The sequence below is a fragment of the Pseudophryne corroboree genome, chromosome 2 (genome assembly GCF_028390025.1).
Source record: "Pseudophryne corroboree isolate aPseCor3 chromosome 2, aPseCor3.hap2, whole genome shotgun sequence".
In the NCBI taxonomy this organism is placed as follows: domain Eukaryota; kingdom Metazoa; phylum Chordata; class Amphibia; order Anura; family Myobatrachidae; genus Pseudophryne; species Pseudophryne corroboree.
Window position 1 is genome coordinate 582,231,301 of NC_086445.1, and position 17,984 is coordinate 582,249,284.

Below are 17,984 nucleotides of genomic sequence, written 5' to 3' on the forward strand. Positions count from 1 at the left end.
ATGGAAAATTTGTAACATGATAATGACATACTCCGTCCCATATGTTCTCCCCGATGAGGCATATTTCTTATGCGGGAGGAAGGCGTATAGGTTCCTCGCCCCAAACTCAGAGGGATTGTGTTATATTGGAAAAGTACTGCCTGAAGTAATGACTGTATCTCATATCAAAATGAAAGACATTCACCGCGGTGCCCAAGCTCCTTATACTCACACTCATTACGAGCACGTCGTTAAACGGCACCTGATAGAGAGGACAGAGCATTCAGCCTCTGATCTGATCCATGAATCCACCGGGATTCAATTCCTACTCGCGTTAGATATCACTCGTACCGCTAGAGGAGTGATAAATTATAAATATATATCTGCGCTTGCAAATTTATTAGACAATATCACCGAAATGTATGACGACACATTCAGGTACACTGGGAAAGAGTTACAAGCCTACAAAACAGAACTGGTTCAGCATAGGATGATTCTCAATTACCTCACAGCAGTGACAGGCGGGTATTGTGTTACCCTAGCAACTCAATATGGAATAAAGTGCTGCACGTACATTACAAACAGCACGGAGGACCCAGCCGAGGTCATAGACCAAAAGATGGATGACATTTTGCAATTGAAGTGAGAGTTCCGAAGGAAACATAATCTCACTCTCACTGCTGTGGGTAATGAGCTGATCAGTTGGGTGTCATGGTTGAACCCACGAGATTGGTTCTCTGGTTTAGGAGAATGGGCCCAAGGTATTATTATGGATGTAGGGAAATTTCTCTTGTGTATTCTGGGTGCCGTCATATTGATTGGTCTGATATTTAGATGCGTTCGGATTTTAACGAAGTGTAAAGGTAATACCAGAGTGATGAGTTTGAGGAGCGAAGACATTGTAATAACAACAACTAATTTGATTTATGACCCAACGATAGAGACAATGTTGTGATGAAAATGTGATTCCACGGTCCGTTTCTTTCACCCGTTTCTCCTTTGTTTTCATCCAAGGTACAAAGACATCCGCTTGGAAGAAGAATTTGACAACCTCTTTTATACAGACCATTGATGAACTATGCTACAAGCCCCCAATTTCCCTAGTGACTTTAACTTTTACGATAGCCCAATACTTTAGAGACTGTAACCTTATGGACAATGGAACAACTTTTGCTCGTTATTTATAGCAAAAGCATCGAGAGACATCAGACAACATGTACATCAAGACAAGACATCAGACAAGACCTCAATCGGCGAATGCATATTAAACTCACATAGTTTACGACTGCATGTATAATAATTGCTTCTTATCTTCACCTCTACAACCTTCAGGTAATGACACACATAGTCGATAGGGAATATAGATACAGATATCAGCACTCACATATCCCCCCATTCATGTATCATCAACTAAATGTGCTCCCCCATTTGTTGCAACCAAAAGCTGAAAAGAGCTCGGTAAAGTTTGACAGCCCATCCACAGACCCTTGATACGGGATAAGAAGGAATTCAAATGTATACTTCGCAATACCTCGAAGCTTGATTTAAAACACGTACGGCACGATGATACATGACCCCTCAAACATGGATTCATACACACACACTTCTACTATCTCACTAGGTCATACCTTTCCCACCTTCTCCTCTCCTCCCTCTACCCAATCATAAAAAGGTATTCCATGATGACATATATTTTTCTGTTTGAATTGTTAAGTGGCAGTTATTGATGACTGCCAAAGCGTCGACTGTCAAAGTCGAAAAATATAGCGACCTATGATGCCTTGTACTAACCCCAATGCACGTGCCCGCTGCTCCCGCACCGACTCCCCCGTGCGTACGCATCCCCTCAGGTTGCATAGGGGACGCTCTGACGCCGCCTGCGCATGGAGATGGGTATTTACGGCGGTGTTTGTGTGCGACTAGCGAGCGACTCGATCGCTACATATTTAACCAATATAATGCATTTTATAGTTAATATCCCCCTTCATAATGTCAGCAAGTATGGTAAGTTTAAAACCTCTTAGACAGAGAGATTCCTCTTTGCATGCTGGGAGGGCTCAGACAAAGGTTGGAGGGTAGTGTATGGTGTCCAGCTGTGGGGTATTGAAGAAGTGTTGTGTCTATGACAGTTGGGAGGGATTCGCATAGTTCCTGCTCACGGTTATGCACAGAAGTAGAACATAAGATTAATTGCATTCAGAATAAATTACACATAAATGCAGGGTGGGGGACTGGAATTCAGTCACCTCTTTCACACAGACCGAAAACAAATAGCCTTACTTACACTAAGCTTTGAGATTCTATGAAGAGGGCTTATACCTTTGTTTATGAATAGGTCCAGGTTTCTCTCCAGAATAATGAGTGCTGAGATGTCATTGTCTCAACTGAAAGAGGTGACCAGAGGGTAAACAAAGCACAGAGACAGAGTTTGTTTGGAAGATCCAAACAATAGGTTTCCCCAATACAACCAAGAGAGGAATTTAGAATACTGACAAGTCCTAGCCATCGCCCATTTCTTGAACTAACCAATGATCCCAGGTGCAATACATGTCCCACCCCCTAACCAATGAAAAGAGGACACATAGTATCTATTGAAGTATGTCTTGAGCTAGTACATAAATATAGTTTGAAATAGGCTTGGGGACACAAGACTCTTCTCTCCACAACGGTTTTCATCACTGATTAACTGGGAGCTGGATATCCAGATAGCGCAGGCGATTCATTCCCATGTGTGTAAGTACTCTCTGTGACCAACTTATTCTCTGTATTTGCCATACTCTCTCTCTCTCTCTCTCTCTGTTATTGTTAAACTGTTGTATATTGTATATTTATGTGTAGTTAGCCTGCTTAGATATTGATGTTAGCCTGTAGTGTATGAACTGTTAACTGTTTTAACTTTTACATAGCTAGATATTGTTAGTAAAGGTGTTGGAACCTTAGCAAGCTTTCCAACAATAAAATGCCTCATGAAAGAGGGGAAGGGTCTAGCCAGGAGGCTGCTGTCTTTTTAGGAGAGCTAGGTACCTTGATGTCAGGCTGAGGGGGCAGGCAAAACCATGTGAGTTCCAGCCCTCACCAGGCTCTGAGGTCTCCATGTAAGTGGTGTCTATGTCAGTAAGTTTTGTGTTGTGTGTATGTGTGAGTAAGTAAGTAGTGTCTGTCAGTAAATAGTGTCTGTGTCAGTAAGTTTTGTGTGTGTGTCAGCAAGTAGTGTCTCTCAGTAAGTGGTGTCTGTGTAAGTACATTTTGCATTGTGTGTGTGTGTGTCAGTAAGTAGTGTCTGTGTCAGTACGTTTTGCATTGTGAGCGTGTCAGTAAGTAGTGTCTGTCAGTAAGTGGTGTCTGTGTCAGTATGTTTTGCGTTGTGAGCCTGTCTGTAAGTAGTGTCTATCAGTAAGTGGTGTCTGTGTCAGAAAGTTTTGTGTTGTGCCGTGTGTGTGTCAGTAAGTAGTGTCTGTGTCAGTACGTTATGCGTTGTGTGTGTGTCAGTCAGTCCTGCAAGTGTTGCGGTATGCTCCGGTATGGTGTACTGTTAAGACTGTGCCCGCCAGTACGCTGTACCCCTGCCACACTGTAAAACACTGCCACCAAACTCCCAGGTCTTGCTCGGAGGCGCTGCTGGCACCTTCTCCTTTTCGAGGACCAGGGCTGCTGGAAGCATGAAGGTGATGTCATCACCCTCCCGCACCTGGCGCGAAGGGGACCCTGGGGGTTAGGCAGCATGGGCTCACGCTGCACATTTGCATTCCTTCTTGCTGCAGGGCATACAGACTGGCAGTGAAAAAGTGATGGCAGGGTGCCGGCCCAGCATTAAGTGATTCTAATGGTTGGATCCCCTCCCCAGAAGTACAATGAGGCGGCACTCCTGAGTCTTGCTGGTGCAGTAAGATTTATTGATCCAAAATATTACTTAATAAATCTTACCTCACCTCTATGCACAGCTTTAAAAACCGAAGGAGGGCATCGGCACACATATTCACATCATAACAGGATGAGTGCAGGGGTGTATCTAGGGGTCCAGGCGCCCCTGGCAAAGTAAGGGACTGGTGCCCCCCATATTTGAAACAGGGAAGGTACATGCGCAAAAAAGGAACATGATCTTATGGGAAAGGGGCATGACCGTAGAATAGTTCCCCCAATTCAAATTACGCTACACAGTAGTAACCCTTATACATATCATGCCCACACAGTAGCAGTTCCCTTTACATATTATGCCCACACAGTAATTTTTATAACTCTGAGGAGACATCAGCAGTGCCTGGCCTGGCTGGGGAGGCAATGCCACCCAAGGCCAGGTAGTATAATCAAATAGTAGTGCAAAGAAGTGCAGTGCAGCGCACTACCCACTGGTGCAAGTAGAAAAAAAAATCTGGCCAAAAAATGGGTGTGGCCACATGCCACATGGTCAATGAAAATGGGGGCATGGTAGACATATGACCCCAATAGTGCAGTGCCAGATACACATATGCCCCCCAATAGTGCCAGATACACATATGCCCCCACAGTGCCAGATACACACATGCCCCCACAGTGCCAGATACACATATGCCCCCACAGTGCCAGATATGCCCCCATGGTGTTAGATATGACCCCACAGTGACAGATATGCCCCCATGTTGCCAGATATGCCCCCACATTGCCAGATACACATGCCCCCACGGTGTTAGATATGCCCTTATAGTGCCAGATATGCCCCCACGGTGCTAGATATGCCCCCATGATGCCAGATACATATATGCCCCGACAGTGCCAGATAAGCCCCCACAGTCATATAGTCATAGTCCCCATCCTCCTCGCAGCACATAGCCATAGTCCCCTCCCAGTAAATAGCGATAGCCCCCACCTCCCCAAGCAATAGCCGTAGTCCCCCAGCACATAGCCGTAGTCTCCATCTCTCCCAACACAGTCATAAAGCATTCCTTCCATCACATAACAATAGTTCCCTGCCAGCATAGATAGCCATAGTCCCCTTTCCTGCACATAGCCCCTTACCTTCCCAAGCACATAGCCATAGTCCCCCTCCCCCTCCCTGCACATAGCCCTTTACCTTCCCAAGCACATAGCCATAGTCCCCATCCCCCTCCCAGCACATAGCTGTAGCCCGCCCTTAGCACATTGTAGTAGTCTCCCCCACTCCCAGCACATACATAGCCTCCCCACACAGCACGTAGCCCTAGTCCCCACCCCACAACATCCCAGCAGATAGCCGTAGTGTCTGGCAGTACCTGCCGTGCCGAGCTGCCTGGGATGGAGGGTGGAGGATCACTCAGCAGGCAGGAGCTGGCGCCGGTGTCCGGCACCGCACCAAACTACGTGAAGAAACTGAAAATAATCTACAGCTTCCAGCAGCCCTTGCCGCCGGGAGCTGTAGTTTATTTTCAGTTTCTTCCCTGTAGAGCATTGCGGTGCCGGACATCGACGCCAGCTCCTGCCTGCTGTGCAATCCTCCACCCCCCATCCCAGGCAATGCACAGGCAGCTCGGCACAGTAGGTATTGCCAGACACTACGTTTTAAGGGATTACACCCATTGGTCAAGGGTGGCACCGTCGGTCGGCGCCCCCTGCTCGGCTGGTGCCCCTGGCGAGTGCCATCCTAGCAGACAAACAATTTGGAAGCTGCTCAATCATACCTGGAGGTAATTATATATCAGGTGCTGGAAGGGGGAGGGGTCACAGACAAACAACAAACAAAGAGGAAGGGGGGTGCAAATCCCCACCCCCAAATTCCCTTCCGCACACTGAAAATTACCTGTAACCAATCTATCTGGTAATAAAATTCAGAGAATTCGTCACAAATGTTTGCAAACACATGTTTAGCTGCTGGCCACTTCACGGCTTCTCTGATACAGCAGTCCTAACTCTACTTGATAGCAGTGCCCACATAGGGCCATGTAATTTGTCACAGTACGCCTCATGATAAAGGCTATTACTAAAACACTTCCAGACAGAGAGCTAACTTACCCGGGAGCCACCCCCAGGATCTCCCATTGGCACTACAAGGAACAGCATGCCTTCCAAATGCTGCTCCCATTCAATGCCTTATGCACACAAGCAGACAAACAATTTGGAAGCTGCTCAATCATACCTGGAGGTAATTATATATCAGGTGCTGGAAGGGGGAGGGGTCACAGACAAACAACAAACAAAGAGGAAGGGGGGTGCAAATCCCCACCCCCAAATTCCCTTCCGCACACTGAAGATTACCTGTAACCAATCTATCTGGTAATAAAATTCAGAGAATTCGTCACAAATGTTTGCAAACACATGTTTAGCTGCTGGCCACTTCACGGCTTCTCTGATACAGCAGTCCTAACTCTACTTGATAGCAGTGCCCACATAGGGCCATGTAATTTGTCACAGTACGCCTCATGATAAAGCCTATTACTAAAACACTTCCAGACAGAGAGCTAACTTACCCGGGAGCCACCCCCAGGATCTCCCATTGGCACTACAAGGAACAGCATGCCTTCCAAATGCTGCTCCCATTCAATGCCTCATGCACACAAGCAGACAAACAATTTGGAAGCTGCTCAATCATACCTGGAGGTAATTATATATCAGGTGCTGGAAGGGGGAGGGGTCACAGACAAACAACAAACAAAGAGGAAGGGGGGTGCAAATCCCCACCCCCAAATTCCCTTCTGCACACTGAAAATTACCTGTAACCAATCTATCTGGTAATAAAATTCAGAGAATTCGTCACAAATGTTTGCAAACACATGTTTAGCTGCTTGCCACTTCACGGCTTCTCTGATACAGCAGTCCTAACTCTACTTGATAGCAGTGCCCACATAGGGCCATGTAATTTGTCACAGTACGCCTCATGATAAAGGCTATTACTAAAACACTTCCAGACAGAGAGCTAACTTACCCGGGAGCCACCCCCAGGATCTCCCATTGGCACTACAAGGAACAGCATGCCTTCCAAATGCTGCTCCCATTCAATGCCTCATGCACACAAGCAGACAAACAATTTGGAAGCTGCTCAATCATACCTGGAGGTAATTATATATCAGGTGCTGGAAGGGGGAGGGGTCACAGACAAACAACAAACAAAGAGGAAGGGGGGTGCAAATCCCCACCCCCAAATTCCCTTCCGCACACTGAAAATTACCTGTAACCAATCTATCTGGTAATAAAATTCAGAGAATTCGTCACAAATGTTTGCAAACACATGTTTAGCTGCTGGCCACTTCACGGCTTCTCTGATACAGCAGTCCTAACTCTACTTGATAGCAGTGCCCACATAGGGCCATGTAATTTGTCACAGTACGCCTCATGATAAAGCCTATTACTAAAACACTTCCAGACACAGAGCTAACTTACCCGGGAGCCACCCCCAGGATCTCCCATTGGCACTACAAGGAACAGCATGCCTTCCAAATGCTGCTCCCATTCAATGCCTCATGCACACAAGCAGACAAACAATTTGGAAGCTGCTCAATCATACCTGGAGGTAATTATATATCAGGTGCTGGAAGGGGGAGGTGTCACAGACAAACAACAAACAAAGAGGAAGGGGGGGTGCAAATCCACACCCCCAAATTCCCTTCCGCACACTGAAAATTACCTGTAACCAATCTATCTGGTAATAAAATTCAGAGAATTCGTCACAAATGTTTGCAAACACATGTTTAGCTGCTGGCCACTTCACGGCTTCTCTGATACAGCAGTCCTAACTCTACTTGATAGCAGTGCCCACATAGGGCCATGTAATTTGTCACAGTACGCCTCATGATAAAGGCTATTACTAAAACACTTCCAGACAGAGAGCTAACTTACCCGGGAGCCACCCCCAGGATCTCCCATTGGCACTACAAGGAACAGCATGCCTTCCAAATGCTGCTCCCATTCAATGCCTCATGCACACAAGCAGACAAACAATTTGGAAGCTGCTCAATCATACCTGGAGGTAATTATATATCAGGTGCTGGAAGGGGGAGGGGTCACAGACAAACAACAAACAAAGAGGAAGGGGGGTGCAAATCCCCACCCCCAAATTCCCTTCCGCACACTGAAAATTACCTGTAACCAATCTATCTGGTAATAAAATTCAGAGAATTCGTCACAAATGTTTGCAAACACATGTTTAGCTGCTGGCCACTTCACGGCTTCTCTGATACAGCAGTCCTAACTCTACTTGATAGCAGTGCCCACATAGGGCCATGTAATTTGTCACAGTACGCCTCATGATAAAGGCTATTACTAAAACACTTCCAGACAGAGAGCTAACTTACCCGGGAGCCACCCCCAGGATCTCCCATTGGCACTACAAGGAACAGCATGCCTTCCAAATGCTGCTCCCATTCAATGCCTCATGCACACAAGCAGACAAACAATTTGGAAGCTGCTCAATCATACCTGGAGGTAATTATATATCAGGTGCTGGAAGGGGGAGGGGTCACAGACAAACAACAAACAAAGAGGAAGGGGGGTGCAAATCCCCACCCCCAAATTCCCTTCCGCACACTGAAAATTACCTGTAACCAATCTATCTGGTAATAAAATTCAGAGAATTCGTCACAAATGTTTGCAAACACATGTTTAGCTGCTGGCCACTTCACGGCTTCTCTGATACAGCAGTCCTAACTCTACTTGATAGCAGTGCCCACATAGGGCCATGTAATTTGTCACAGTACGCCTCATGATAAAGGCTATTACTAAAACACTTCCAGACAGAGAGCTAACTTACCCGGGAGCCACCCCCAGGATCTCCCATTGGCACTACAAGGAACAGCATGCCTTCCAAATGCTGCTCCCATTCAATGCCTCATGCACACAAGCAGACAAACAATTTGGAAGCTGCTCAATCATACCTGGAGGTAATTATATATCAGGTGCTGGAAGGGGGAGGGGTCACAGACAAACAACAAACAAAGAGGAAGGGGGGTGCAAATCCCCACCCCCAAATTCCCTTCCGCACACTGAAAATTACCTGTAACCAATCTATCTGGTAATAAAATTCAGAGAATTCGTCACAAATGTTTGCAAACACATGTTTAGCTGCTGGCCACTTCACGGCTTCTCTGATACAGCAGTCCTAACTCTACTTGATAGCAGTGCCCACATAGGGCCATGTAATTTGTCACAGTACGCCTCATGATAAAGGCTATTACTAAAACACTTCCAGACAGAGAGCTAACTTACCCGGGAGCCACCCCCAGGATCTCCCATTGGCACTACAAGGAACAGCATGCCTTCCAAATGCTGCTCCCATTCAATGCCTCATGCACACAAGCAGACAAACAATTTGGAAGCTGCTCAATCATACCTGGAGGTAATTATATATCAGGTGCTGGAGTGCCATCCTAGCCAATGGGTAGATACGCCCCTGTTGGGTATATATATAAAAAACACAGGGTTCTCTCGTTTGCGCAATCAGTGTTAATCATGTATCTCCAGGCGTCTCACGCATGTTCCAATATGTGATACTGCACTCCCAAATAGCCTTTTTTCCAAAGGTGAAATTATCTGTACAATGAAAAAATAAGAGGTGCACAATAGTGAAGTACATTAGAAACTCTTTTAGTTTTACTTCAGTTGATTAAAACCACTGACAAGGAACATGTGTTATATATGCAATATCACAGAAAGCGCATTATAACAAAGGCATGTGGTTTCTCATGCTGGGACCACTTAGCTGAATCCCCATCCACAGTGCTGTCCAGTCTCCACGCTTGTCAGCCCTGTCTCCCGGACTCCAAACGCTCCCACATCACGTCAGCGTTCTCCATAGCAGCCACACCCAGACGCGTTACGTCCAATAGGTGTCACAACTGAGGGCCTAAGCTGACGGGAGGCAGCCCCAGTTGTAGGGGCTGAGATGTACCGAAACCTGGGAGGTTGTATCAGACCCCTGGACATGTAAGTAACATGAAGAATAACTGCCCGAAGGCGTGACCACGACAACTTGGATAAAAGTCAATGATGTTTATTATGACAACTCCGCAACACAGCAGTAGTAAAAGAAAACATAAAAGTCAGCAGAGGATAAATACAGTTCCTGGGTACTACAGGGTGGCAAGAGCCATAGGGCTCTGGTAGTGTGAGATAGTTCTTATAATCTTCTAGATGGAAAGTCCTTACCAGGCCCGACTGTAGCAATAGAGATAGCCCAAGATTGTACCAGCTGGTGTTCCAGGAAAAGCTGGGCTGCTGTAGATACTGGCTGGAACCAGACTGTTGTTGGCACGGAGTGGAAACTGGCTGGAACCAGTTAAATAATAAATGATCTTGAGAGCGATGAAATATGAGCTGAAGTTTGGAGTTTGAGAGCGGTGAAATTATAATACCGGTGGAGAGTGGTAAACTGTAGAAAGGACACCGGCCCTTTAAGAGAAGCTGTACTCTGCTGGAAGCTGGGCTGGAAGCAGGTAATGTTGTAGCTGGAAACAGATGAATCCACAATGGATCGGAGAGTCAGGCTACACCGCAGGTGGAATGCTGGTGCGGGTCTCTATGGTGGAAGTCTTGAGACAGGAGCTGGAACCTGGAAGACAATCACAGGAGAGAGACAAACAGGAACTAGGTTTGACAACCAAAGCACTGACGCCTTCCTTGCTCAGGCACAGTGTATTTATACCTGCAGCAAGGAAGGGATTGGCTAGGCAATTATGCAGATTATCAATACTGAGAACAGATTGGTGGAAATGATCAGCTGACAAAATCCAAGATGGCTGCGCCCATGCAGACACTTGGAGGGAAGTTTGGTTTGTAATCCATGTGGTAATGAAAACAGTAATGGCGGCGCCGGCCACCGGAGACAGGAGGCGCCAAGCTGACAGGTGCACATCCAACCACGCGGACACAGCGGAGGCCGCGGCTGACGTAATCGCCACTCAGACACTCTGCATGCAGAAGCTCAGGGACGGCGGCGGAGGCCGTGGGAGACGCCATGCCAGGTGTAATATGGCGTTTACTGTGACAGCGTCTCAGAGTGACAGGGAAGGATACAGGAATGTAAACATCAGGATAACAGATGGGATCCGGTCCTGGAGCGCTGAGCCAGCCTTAGGAGGCATCTGATGGGTAAGAAATGGCGTTCAGATACCCGGATCGTGACAGCACCCCCCCCCCCCCCCTTTTAGGAGTGGCCCCAGGACACTTCTTTGGCTTTTGAGGAAACTTGGAATGGAATCTCCGGACCAAGGCAGGAGCATGGACATCAGAAGCATTGGTCCATGAACGTTCCTCAGGGCCATAACCCTTCCAGTCAATAAGATATTGTAGTTGACCGTAATGGTGACGTGAGTCCAGGATCTTGGCTACTTCATACTCAACGCCTCGTTGAGTTTGGACTTTCGGAGTTGGAGGAAGTGAGGAATGAAACCGATTCAAGATCAGCGGTTTCAACAGGGAAACATGGAATGTCCTGGGTATTTTTAAGAAGGGAGGCAACTGAAGTCTGTAAGCAACAGGATTGATGACTTGTTCAATCTTGAAAGGACCGATATAGCGAGGTGCAAACTTCATATTGGGAACTCTTAACCTCAAATTCTTCGTGGATAACCATACCCGATCACCCACCTTGAGAGCAGGAACTGCTCGACGCTTCTTATCCGCAAACTTCTTGTACCTGAACGATGCCTTGAGCAGAGCTGATCGTACGCTCTTCCAGATATTGGCAAACTGATGCAAGGTGGTATCCACTGCGGGAACAGAAGTTGCTGGAAGCGGTTGGAACTCAGGGACTTTAGGGTGGAATCCAAAGTTAGTGAAGAATGGTGTTGAAGCAGATGAAGAATGATACTGGTTGTTATGACAGAACTCGGCCCAGGGAAGTAATTGAACCCAGTCATCTTGAGAGGAGGACACATAGATGCGGAGGAAGGCCTCCAAGTCCTGATTCGCCCTCTCGGTTTGACCATTGGTCTGAGGATGGTAAGCCGTGGAAAACTTTAGCTTGACTTGGAGGACTTGACATAAACTTCGCCAGAATTTGGCTGTGAATTGAACTCCTCGATCTGAGATAATTTCTTCAGGAAGACCGTGGAGTCGGAAGATCTCTTGTATGAATACTTGAGCCAACTTGGAAGCTGACGGAAGACCGGTGAGAGGAATGAAGTGTGCCATCTTGGTGAACCGGTCAACTACCACCCAGATGGTATTGAACTTGTTGCACATGGGTAAATCTGTAATAAAATCCATCGACAAATGGGTCCAAGGTCGACGGGGAACAGATAGTGGTACCAGTTGCCCCGCAGGCGACTGGCGGGATACCTTATGTTGAGCACACTTTGGGCAAGATGCAATAAACTCCAAGACGTCCTTTTTCAGAGTTGGCCACCAATAGGACCTAGAGATAAACTCCAGGGTTTTTTGGATACCTGTATGTCCGGCAAAACGGGAAGCATGGGCCCAATGCATGAGCTTCTTCCTTAGCATCGGTTTCACAAAACTTTTCCCTGATGGGGGCGTAGAGTCCATCCCTACCGTGGAGAATGCCAACGGATTTATAATAGGATGCTTGTCTGAAGACTCTGACTCATTTTCTTGCTCCCATGAGCGGGAAAGGGCATCGGCCTTGCGATTCTGAGAGCCCGGACAGAACTGGAGTTTAAAGTCGAACCTGGAAAAGAAAAGTGCCCATCTGGCCTGACGAGGGTTGAGACATTGTGCGCCTTTCAGATATAAAAGGTTCTTGTGGTCTGTAAGTATGGTGATTGAATGAGAAGCTCCCTCCAACAGATACCTCCACTCTTCTAGAGCGAGCTTGATGGCTAGCAACTCCTGGTCGCCAATGGCATAGTTGCGCTCAGCTGGGGAGAACTTCCGGGAGAAGAAACTGCAAGGGTGTAAATGGCCATCTTTAGCCCTCTGAGATAACACCGCTCCTACTCCAACGGAGGAGGCATCCACCTCTAAGATGAAAGGAGAGTCAATGTCAGGCTGTTTCAGAACAGGCGCAGAGATGAATCTTTGTTTTAAAGATGAAATGCTTGCATGGCTTCTTCAGACCACTTGGACGGGTTAGCACCCTTCTTAGTGAAAGCAGTAATAGGCGCCACAATGGTGGAAAAGTCTCGTATAAACTTTCGGTAATAGTTGGCGAACCCTAAGAACCTCTGGACCCCTTTGAGGGTTAAGGGTACCGGCCAATTTTGGATTGCTTGTAGTTTCTCAGGATCCATCTCTAGTCTGGAACCGGACACAATGTACCCTAGAAACGGAATGGACTTGACTTCAAAGACGCATTTCTCTAATTTGCAATAGAGATGATTGACACGGAGACGGGACAGAACCTCTTTGACCCAAAAACGATGTTCCTCTAAATCGTTGGCAAAAATGAGGATATCGTCTAGATAGACCACGACATGACGGTATAGAATGTCTCTGAAGATCTCATTGACAAAATGCTGGAAGACAGCTGGAGCATTGCTCAATCCGAAGGGCATGACGAGGTACTCATAATGTCCGTCACGGGTGTTAAAGGAGGTCTTCCACTCGTCACCCTCACGGATCCGGATGAGATTGTATGCACCTCTCAAGTCCAGCTTTGTAAAGATGGTAGCTCCGCTAACTCTGTCAAAGAGCTCAGTAATCAGGGACAAAGGATAACGGTTCTTGATGGTAATGTCGTTCAAACCTCTGTAGTCGATGCACGGCCGCAGACCACCATCTTTCTTTTTTACAAAAAAGAAGCCTGCGCCGGCTGGGGAAGAAGAAGGTCGAATGAACCCCTTTGCTAGGTTCTCTTTAATGTATTCCTCCATAGAATGCGTCTCAGGCAGAGACAACGGATAAGTTCGGCCTCGAGGTGGAACCCCCCCTGGAACGAGATCAATCGGGCAGTCCCATTCTCTATGAGGAGGAAGGATATCAGCAGAAGCTTTACTGAACACATCCGTGAAATCTTGATATGGAGGAGGTGGAACATCAGACGACCTGGGGGAGGAAGAACAGACAGGCAATACTTTAAACAAACATGTCTCAGCACAGGAGGAACCCCATGCCAGGATTTGCGTAGTCGTCCAATCAATTGTAGGATTGTGAAGACGGAGCCATGGAAGGCCCAGGACCACAGGATGTGTGGCTCTTGGAATCACTAAAAAAGAAATAAGTTCGGAATGAAGAACTCCCACTCTCAGACGAACTGGTAGAGTCCTTAAAGAAATAACTGCATCAAAAATTTTGCTGCCATCCACGGCAGTTAAAGAAATGGACGAAGGAAGTCTCTCGGTGGGTAGGGACCACCGTTTAACATAGGCTTCGGTAATAAAGTTCCCAGCTGCTCCGGAATCAAGGAGGGCAATGATGTTCTGATAACGTTGAGCAACTTGAAGCGAGACTGGGAGATTACAATCTTGAGGAGATGGAGAGGAGATCATTACTCCTAGCCGGCCCTCTCCTTGGCGAGCTAGGATTTGGAGTTTCCCGGACGTTTGGGACAGGCATTAATGGTGTGAGACGGAGCTGCACAATAAAGACAGAGAGACTCGGAGAGACGTCTTCGGCGCTCAGCAGGAGTTAAACGGGAACGGCCAATTTGCATGGGCTCATCTTTAATTGGTGACAGTTGGCGAGGAGGAGGAGCAGAAGATTTTGGAGCAGATGATCTTCCACGCTCAGTTGCTCTCTCTCTGAAACGTAAATCAACTTTCGTGCAGAGTGAGATTAGCTCATCTAACTTAGAGGGTAAGTCTCTGGTAGCTAACTCATCTTTAATACGCTCAGATAAGCCATGCCAGAATGCAGCATACAGGGCCTCGTTGTTCCATGCCAGTTCGGATGCCAGGATCTGGAACTGTATCAGATATTGTCCTACAGTACGTGACCCCTGGCGTAAACGGAGAATCTCGGATGAAGCTGAGGTTACCCGGCCTGGCTCGTCGAAGATGCGCCTGAATGTTGACACGAATGCAGTGTAAGAAGATAGCAGGGTGTCGGACCTCTCCCATAACGGTGATGCCCAATCAAGGGCTGAGCCACTGAGAAGAGAAATAATGTAGGCAATTTTTGTACGGTCACTGGGAAAATTGCCAGGTTGTAGCTCAAACTGAATCTCACACTGGTTGAGAAATCCCCTGCAGAATCTTGGAGATCCGTCAAATTTTGCTGGCGTTGGAAGATGAAGACGTGGAGCAGAAATGGGTAAGGTGGGTGGGGTTATAGCTGGAGTCACTGTGGTTGACGCACCAGACGCGCCTGATCCACGGAGAGTTGTCTGAATCCCATCCAGCCGAGTAGAGAGATCCTGGAGACAGCGGATGATGTGGCCCTGTGCAGCCTCCTGATGTTCTAGTCGGGCTGCCAGTTCTTGCATCGGCCTGGCCGCTTGATCCTGGTCTCCGGCTGGATTCATTAGGTCAGTGCTTACTGTCACAACTGAGGGCCTAAGCTGACGGGAGGCAGCCTCAGTTGTAGGGGCTGAGATGTACCGAAACCTGGGAGGTTGTATTAGACCCCTGGACATGTAAGTAACATGAAGAATAACTGCCCGAAGGCGTGACCACGACAACTTGGATAAAAGTCAATGATGTTTATTATGACAACTCCGCAACACAGCAGTAGTAAAAGAAAACATAAAAGTCAGCAGAGGATAAATACAGTTCCTGGGTACTACAGGGTGGCAAGAGCCATAGGGCTCTGGTAGTGTGAGATAGTTCTTATAATCTTCTAGATGGAAAGTCCTTACCAGGCCCGACTGTAGCAATAGAGATAGCCCAGGATTGTACCAGCTGGTGTTCCAGGAAAAGCTGGGCTGCTGTAGATACTGGCTGGAACCAGACTGTTGTTGGCACGGAGTGGAAACTGGCTGGAACCAGTTAAATAATAAATGAACTTGAGAGCGATGAAATATGAGCTGAAGTTTGGAGTTTGAGAGCGGTGAAATTATAATACCGGTGGAGAGTGGTAAACTGTAGAAAGGACACCGGCCCTTTAAGAGAAGCTGTACTCTGCTGGAAGCTGGGCTGGAAGCAGGTAATGTTGTAGCTGGAAACAGATGAATCCACAATGGATCGGAGAGTCAGGCTACACCGCAGGTGGAATGCTGGTGCGGGTCTCTATGGTGGAAGTCTTGAGACAGGAGCTGGAACCTGGAAGACAATCACAGGAGAGAGACAAACAGGAACTAGGTTTGACAACCAAAGCACTGACGCCTTCCTTGCTCAGGCACAGTGTATTTATACCTGCAGCAAGGAAGGGATTGGCTAGGCAATTATGCAGATTATCAATACTGAGAACAGATTGGTGGAAATGATCAGCTGACAAAATCCAAGATGGCTGCGCCCATGCAGACACTTGGAGGGAAGTTTGGTTTGTAATCCATGTGGTAATGAAAACAGTAATGGCGGCGCCGGCCACCGGAGACAGGAGGCGCCAAGCTGACAGGTGCACATCCAACCACGCGGACACAGCGGAGGCCGCGGCTGACGTAATCGCCACTCAGACACTCTACATGCAGAAGCTCAGGGACGGCGGCGGAGGCCGCGGGAGACGCGATGCCAGGTGTAATATGGCGTTTACTGTGACAGCGTCTCAGAGTGACAGGAGAAGATACAGGAATGTAAACATCAGGATAACAGATGGGATCCGGTCCTGGAGCGCTGAGCCAGCCTTAGGAGGCATCTGATGGGTAAGAAATGGCGTCCAGATACCCGGATCGTGACAATAGGACTTTGTCATTGGGTGTGGCTAGCATCGTCATTACTAAGTCATAAATAGCTCATAGCTACAATCACATGTCCATTTACAACCAATCAAAACACATAAAACTTTTTTCAGGAACTAGAGGAACAGTTTTTGGCTGATACACTATATGCTCCATACAGGCACCATTTTTATGTAGTCCAAATACTATTATAAGCAATTCGAAGGTGCTATACTATTTTTACACTTTGTATTATTGCATATGTTGCTTAGGTTAGTTAAATGCCGATATACCATCAGTGGTTATCACCCACCTATACTCTAAAAAGATATTCATTTACTAGAGCTTACATTCATTATGCAACCCACATTGCCTTCCCTTAAAGTTATATAGCACTATGTATCAGTAAGCACACAAAACACATATAATTACATATACAATACATAAAAAAGCAGAAATACACTAAAATAAATTACATTTAAAAGGAACAACCCTTGTTTCTGAATAAATTCATAACCATTATATCACGTCAACAAAAACAGTGAGATTTTTTTCTTGGGATACTTGTATAGATATTTTTTAAAAAATACACATTTCCATAGTATACCTGCATATTCCATATATATTTTTAACCATCTATATACTGTACGAACAGCAGGAAAACAATGGAGACATGAAAAACTGCACCGTTCAGGTCAAAACAGGGGTGAAATCACCCAACAACCGCTCACACCAAGACGTACCATTCACATCCCATACAAGAAGGAACCAAGAGGAGTGTCATTTTTCAGACCAAATAAGGCACTATATCGCACCCTTCATTCAAGCCATTGGGGCACAGAGTATTTAATTTGTGTGTCCACCATGTTTCTCTTTTTGCCAGTTTATAAAGCAGGTCACCTTTTCTTACATCCTGTGTGACCCATTCAATGGCTTTAAACTTAAAATTTGTTAGTGATGAATTGTGACACGCTGCAAAATGTCGAGGTACACTTTGATTGGTAACTTTATTCAGTATGTTCCTCATATGCTCTAGCACTCGCTGCTTGAGTATATTTATATACTGTAATTGTCAGGGGAGTGAAATGGTCTTCCTACAATTTATGGAGCATATATAAAAAAAAATGATGTAAATCTGTAGTTTACCTAGAATATTCAGAAACATAGTATAGAATTTTTGGATCTGGATCTGGATGTATCAAAATGTGATATAATAAATAATAAAACAGTTGATACATATACATATATAAAACAAGTAGATTGCAATAGCTATGTTCATTTTAACAGTTGCATTTGGGTAAATGGAAACAAAATATACCTTACTCTCAGCTCATTAGATTGCGAAGGAATTGTAATGAAGAGTGTAAAAGGCCCATACACACAGTGAGATTCGGGCTATGCCCGATTCTCACTA